This window comes from Tursiops truncatus, chromosome 19 (genome assembly GCF_011762595.2).
Source record: "Tursiops truncatus isolate mTurTru1 chromosome 19, mTurTru1.mat.Y, whole genome shotgun sequence".
Taxonomy (NCBI): Eukaryota; Metazoa; Chordata; class Mammalia; order Artiodactyla; family Delphinidae; genus Tursiops; species Tursiops truncatus.
The window spans coordinates 57,710,620-57,717,488 of record NC_047052.1 but is presented as its reverse complement, the minus strand read 5'-3'; positions in this window follow the sequence as shown (position 1 = coordinate 57,717,488).

Sequence of the window (6,869 nt, the reverse complement as noted above, 5' to 3'; positions counted from 1 at the left end):
TGGCAACAACCTAAAAGCAAGAAATGTTGGCGAAGTACATGTTGATTTCCATGGGAGGGGGGAGCCCACACACCAGTGTGTGTCTGACAAACACATGAATGAGTTTGTGTGATTATTTACAAGAACACAGAGTTGGGTTCAAGTTGATGACATGGCTGTTAGCAATACTGGGCTATAAAGGCCACAGGATGGGGGAAGACCACATGAGAGAAAAGACACAACCATGTGATGTGTCATAGGGAGGAGAGGCAGGGTGAAAAATTAAAGTTGACGGTTAAAAAATTAGTTACAAACAACTTTCAGCAGGACCTTGTCTGCTGTTAACACATGACTGCAATGTAGATGGGTATTTCCAGGCCCAAGAAAATGGGACTGCAACAGAACAGCTGTTGGTCAGGAACATTTTAAGAATGGGTACATGTTTGATTATAGAAAATATATGGGCCAACGTTAGAGAATGCACAGATAAAGCAGTGAGAAAAGTGGGTGATACAGGGAGTTTAGAGACGTGAGGATTAGCCACAGGCTGGAATAAAAGTGGAAGAATCACAGTGCAGAATTGACAAGTCAGCACTGTTAAGAATGGGGCAGAAAAAGCAAAAATAAGGTGTGACCACTGGAAGTAGCATCAAAACACTAGTCAAACAGAACAAATTTCTGGTATCACTTGAACACAGGACTATCATACACTCCCATAGTGCTACTGTACAGCAGCCCTTTGAGCCCATTTGGCTGAGTCTGAATTCATATCCATCCTGTGGACAAACAAGGGCTCTCCACCCCACTTCCAAAATGAACAAGTGTATGGGACCTGGATGATGAAAATAAGAGGGGAAAAATACCACCTATGAGCAGCTGACCCATACTCATCACATCATAGTCCAGAGAAAAACATCTAAATACTATTAAGAGAACTTTGGAAAGGGGTCTTGCAAGAAGTCCATGGTCTACATCAGAGAATTAATTCCCAGCACAGGCAGTCATGAGGAAATGTCGGTGAAAAGAAGGAAGTAGAATCTGAGGCGCAAGGATGACATGCATCTAGACAACATCACCCAGAAGGAAGAGGGCAAGTATGGTGGGATACATTAGGCTGAATGGAAGATTCCTGACCCTGGATCCTTCCAGGGAAGGCTGTAGAGAAGCAGATATGGGGCCTATTCAAGGAGAACAGATGGCAGTGCAAACATCTCAGCCCAACCAACCATAGCAACAACTTAGGGAATTGGGGGAAAAAAGCAGTGACAATGGTCCCGACATGAAAAGGACAGACTTGTCTCTGGGGAAAAGGAAAGGGCAGAGACTAGTTCAGGACATGGGGAAAGATTTGAGGTTCTTACCCAGGGAGGTTATAAGTGCCAAGTTCTCCAGCATCACATCATGGTACAGGTATCTTTGAGCCTCATCAAGGAGACCCCATTCCTCCCAGTAAAAGGTCACAGCTACATCTTCAAAGTTCACACTGACCTGCCATGATGGTGACAGATAAAACCACAAACAGTACACTTCTGAGAAGTCACAATCTATTTCCCCACACATCTTCCCTATGACTATCCATCACCCAAGCTTCCCAAATCAGAGGATCAATCAGGCCCTGACACCATGGTGTGGTTTTCTCCCCACGGGCCCACTGCTCACTAGGTACAACAACCAGGAAGAAGAGACAGGTGGATGAACATATAGCTCAGCTATAGGCCTGGCATAAAGGGATCCACCCCCTCCTGACAAGCAATTCCCCTGGTGTGGCCATCGTCCTGAAATTATCAATGCAGTGCCCTGGAACCATCAGACATGTTCCCTCTTCAAGCACACATCACTCCTTAAACTGTACATCCCTCAGTCTCAGTATCCCACAGCCACACATGACCATGGCCACCAACACCTCACTCTCCCACACCATAGCCATCTCCCTCCCCTCCCCATGTTACTTGTATTTAAATCAGTTCCTCCTAACCCCACCACAGGACTATGATGGTGGCCTAACACATGACACCTGAGACTGGACCGATGAGACTGACAGCAGTTTCTTAATCACATAAATTCACACATCTGAGAATAGGACACCACTCACCACAAAGGCGTACATGGGCAAAAACAACACACACAGGGGCTGTGGGATGGAACCTTTCTAGGATGAAGGGGTTGGGATGTTCCAAGGAGGATGTGATTGTCTTATCTGAACAATTCTGAGGGCTGGTAGGGAACTGATACCCGATACAAAGAAGCTCCTGGTTTGCTTTGTAAAAATGGTTGTTAGGCTAGGAGACGTTATCTGAAGGAACACTGTGGGGAGATGAACTTGCACTCAGGCCATTTGAGGGCACCCAGGTTTCACCAAGCGTGAAGGAAGCACATCGTATTGGGTTTAGGCCTTACACCACAACTCGGCAGACAGCATCCACAGTACAACTTGTAAAGTCAAGCAGGACCCAATATGACCACAGACCTCCCACAATTCCCAATGGCAGCATCAGAAATCATCTATAAATGCCTTACTGCATGACTCTGATCCTTGCCTCAAATTTAAGGAATAGAACCACGTGTGGATCTCAGATACTCACAGTCCCATGCTACTTCTGTGCTGCCCTTCCTGTCCCTCGGCAATGACAACACTTCTCTGCTCCCTTACCTTCATTCATACTCCAGCCCCATTACTCACCCTCCCCAAGCATAGTGATTCTCACAGATGACCTTATTTGCTCATGGCCATATATACCGGGTTGAATGAAACACCCCAGACCCTACCAAAGTCCTCACAAATCTTGGTGAGCCTATATAGTGGTGAATAAGCACCAGATCTGGCCTGAGTGTCATATGCATGAATTACCCCTTGCTTCTACATCCATCTCATGTCCACTCTTCTCTTGGAAGCCCTGGCCACCTGCCAGACTTTCTTGTCTCATACACCAAACCTTCATGGCCATTTACCTACATTTATGAAAGCTGACACCATCACCCAGGTACACAAGCATGAGACCCAATCCTCTGACCCCACCCTCCACACATCTCCCCCTAAAAGCTTTGCCACCACAACCCGAAGCTTGCCTCTCTTAATGTGAGCCACAGGTCATTCACCTTGGTCCACACTCTAGTTACATTCTGGATGTCTCTAACCTGAATCACTCCCAAGAATTCCAAACCTGTATGTTAGATGTTCATTTGATGCCTTTATTCAGTGGTGTCTGAAATATCTCAGACTCTTAACATGGTCCAAAAGAAGCTCCTGCTAAACCCAGTGAATATTACACCTACTACCAACTTGCTCATCTCAACTGATGCAGCTTCCAACCCTACAGCTGCAAAGCCAGGGGTCATCATTGATCCCTGCGTTTCACTCCCTCACCACCCATGTTAGAAATCTAGCTGTCCCCTTTAAAAACATGAAGCCAGAATACAACCACATTTCCTAAGGCACGCCCCTGCTCCATTAACCCTCACCTGGACTATGACAGTAGCCTCCACAATGATGTTCCTTCTTCCTCTCTCAAGCCCACAGTCTGTTTTCCACTCTAAACCCAAATGAAGCCTGTTAAGGCCTTGGTCACATCACCTCCCTACCGTGAGCCAAACCTCTAGAACACACACCTGACATCTCAGGCAGTTGTTCCCCTCCTGACTCCAAAGCACCTACTATTTATTCCTACCTGTAAAAAGAGGATACCTGTGGTTCCTGAATATTCCTGAGCTCAATTTTACCTCTAAGCATTTGCACATCCTGGTACCATGTCTTGGGTTAACCATACACACCTGTTTACAATGGTTGCCAGAAATGGGAACACCTCCATATAATTGTAGCATGGACTTGGGACACTGGGCTTGGAGTTTTTCTGCATGCCCAGACTCAAGGAGGGGGAAAAATGGCATCAAGCATCTCAGGACACCACAATTCCAGGGAACATAGGGGTGAAAGCAGGGCTGGTGAGGCAATGGGACACCCTCTACTTCCCTGTGCAGTTTCCATAGGCACTTCTCTAACCGTGAGAACCTGAGTGAAGAGGCAGGTCCTAAAGGAATGCGTCCATGGTGGGATTTCAGGGGCTAACTGTATGTACTCCTGCCTGGCCTTGGAGCCAAGTGACCTCAGGCTGGCTGACTAACTTCTGGGCCTCAATGCTCAGTGTTGTCTCTTACCAGCTGTGGGACCCTGAACAAAGATTCAACCTCCTAGGACCTCAATGTCCTCATCAACCCTCTCCACCCTGTTCTTCCTTTAAACGGCTCTTGGGAATGCTCTAACATCTGACGGGAGATACTATCTTCCTTTATTCGAAACACCCCATGGCCTTTAGAATCCTCGCAATAAAGTACAATCCTGGGTCGGTTACACCAGGTCTAACTCCACTAACACTGTTCCCTGTAAGCAGAAAGCTGACCCTAGGTTTCCTGAATCCTCCCGCCTCAGGCCGATTTCCAAGCCTTCGCATCTGCGGGTACCTCTGCCTGTGACCTCTCCCACGCGCCATCACGCTGTCATAAACAGGGCCCCACCCACGACCGCTTCACTGTCCTGGGCACCGTGGCCTGGGCTGCGGGCATGTAAGCAGGCGCCCCACACTCGGGGTTTTAATGTCTGGTGGAGTGAGGGGTGTGAGGGCCCGGGGAACGAGCGTTTACCTAAGGCGGGTACCTCAACGCCGCCGCCGTCGGACTGTGGGCGGAGCGGGGCCGGGAGCGGCGGAAGAGTCTGGGGGAGGCGGGCATGGCGGTCCGTCTCACGGGCCTGGCGCCAGGCACCCCAGGCGGCGTCGCCGAACTTCAGATCCGCCTCTGTGCCTTGGGGACAGCGCCTCCTCCCGGACCTCCCGTTCCAGTCACTCCGGTCCTGACACAGCGCTCCGGAGCTGAACAGAACCAGAGCAGTTAAAATGCCCACCTTGGGGGCTTCCCTGGTACCTTGGGGGCTTCCCTGGTGGCGCAGTGGTTGAGAGACCGCCTGCCGATGCAGGGGAGGTCCGGGAAGATCCCACAGGTCGCGGAGCGGCTGGACCCTTGAGCCATGGCCACTGAGCCTGCGCGTCCGGAGCCTGTGCTCCGCAACGGGAGAGGCCACAACAGTGAGAGGCCCGCGTACCGCAAAAAAAAAAAAAAGAAAAAAAAATGGCCGCCTTGGGGAGGGGGACGGAAGTCCCGTCCCCTACGAGTTGTGCCCAAACGGAAATCCCTTTTTCTGCGCCTTCACTGGCTCAGCGACGCAGCCTTCAATGCAGGGCACTCTGGATCCTGCAGTTCCCAGTTTCCAGGAAAAAAGGCCAGGGTCCACCTCAAAGGGCGCCAGGAAATGACTCCTCCCTGTCCACGGCCAGAGCAGTGACTTGACCCTCTTAAAAGGGGCCAAACGTAAGGGTGGTAGGGATGCGTTCTGCAGCTGATCGCCATTAGGCATCCAGGCCATGAATTAGGATGACAAATGTTTCCCAGGATGGTAGGGGCAGCAGTGCAAATTCTGTAAGGAAACATTTTGTTCATTTTATCCTGAGTATTTGTAAATTTTTCTTGGTTATAAGGCAAACATTTTAAAAAATTTCCTTCATGCCTTTATGATTCTCATTTGTAGAATTGTAATTTATTTCCGGATACTAATCTTAAATATGGCAAACTTGAGGAAGTGTAAATATGCCAGATATTCATGACGTAATTTTTTGAAATTCTTCTATGTAGATAATCGTACATTTTGATATAAATTAAAGGTCTGTAAATCGTTTTCCAGTTATTTTAATTCTTTATTGTCTGTGTCATAGCACCAGCTAGAATGTCCAGTATATTTAATATAAGCACTAATAATGAGAACCTTGTTTACTTGTTAATTTTTTTTTTGCTTGCTAACTTTAAACCAAAATCTCTGATTTTATTACTAAAAGGCTGGTTTATTGTAGTGTTTTCTTTGATACATTTTGACTAATTAATGATATATATATTTTTTCTGCATAGTTGTGGTGTTGTTTTCTAATGTGAATAGATCTATTTTTTCTGCATTTATTAAGATAAACATTTTATAATTCATTAGTATATTGAATGCTATTAATGTATTTTCTAATACTAAACGATTCTTGAATTACTGGGATGCTTTTAACTTGTTCTACATTCTGGAAGTGCAGCTAAATTTAATAAGTTTTATGAGAATGCTACGCTAGTACCATAAAATGAGTTGGGGAATACAAATCTCTGAGAGATTTGGAATAAGTTTGGATTCCTCATTTCAGCGAATAATTCATATAACTCCCTTTCTACAAATCAGGGTCTTCCTACAAATCTATCAGATAATTTAAAAGTAGGAAGTGTCAAATAGATGTGATATTTGTTAGTTTGATAAAGAAAGACATGTCTGGGGACTTCCCTGGTGGTCTAGTGTTTAAGACTCAGCACTTCCAGTGAAGGGGGTGAGGGTTCAATCCCTGGCCTGGCAACTGGGATCCTCCCACATGCTGCACAGCCAAAAGATTAAAAAGAAAGAAAAAAAAAGACATGTCTGGTGGGTTGACTTATTTATGGTTTCATTTTGTTATTTTATTTTTTAATCAGATATACTGAGTTATAATATAAAACTATAAGATACCAATGTGTACATCGTGCTGATTTGACATATGGATACATTGAAAACAATCCCCCCCATCTATTTAATTAAGACATCACCTCATATATTCATCTTGTGTGTGTGAGACAGAGAAAACATTTAAGTAATACTCTCTGCATATATCAATTATAAAATACAGTGTTATCCACTATACTCATTGTATTTTACATTAGATGCTCAGACGTTATTCATTTTATACCTGAAAGTTTGTTCCCTTTCACCAAACTCTCCTTATTTCTTCCACTGCCCCCCTTAACCCCAATAACATTTATACTCTCTATTTCTATGAGTTTGACTT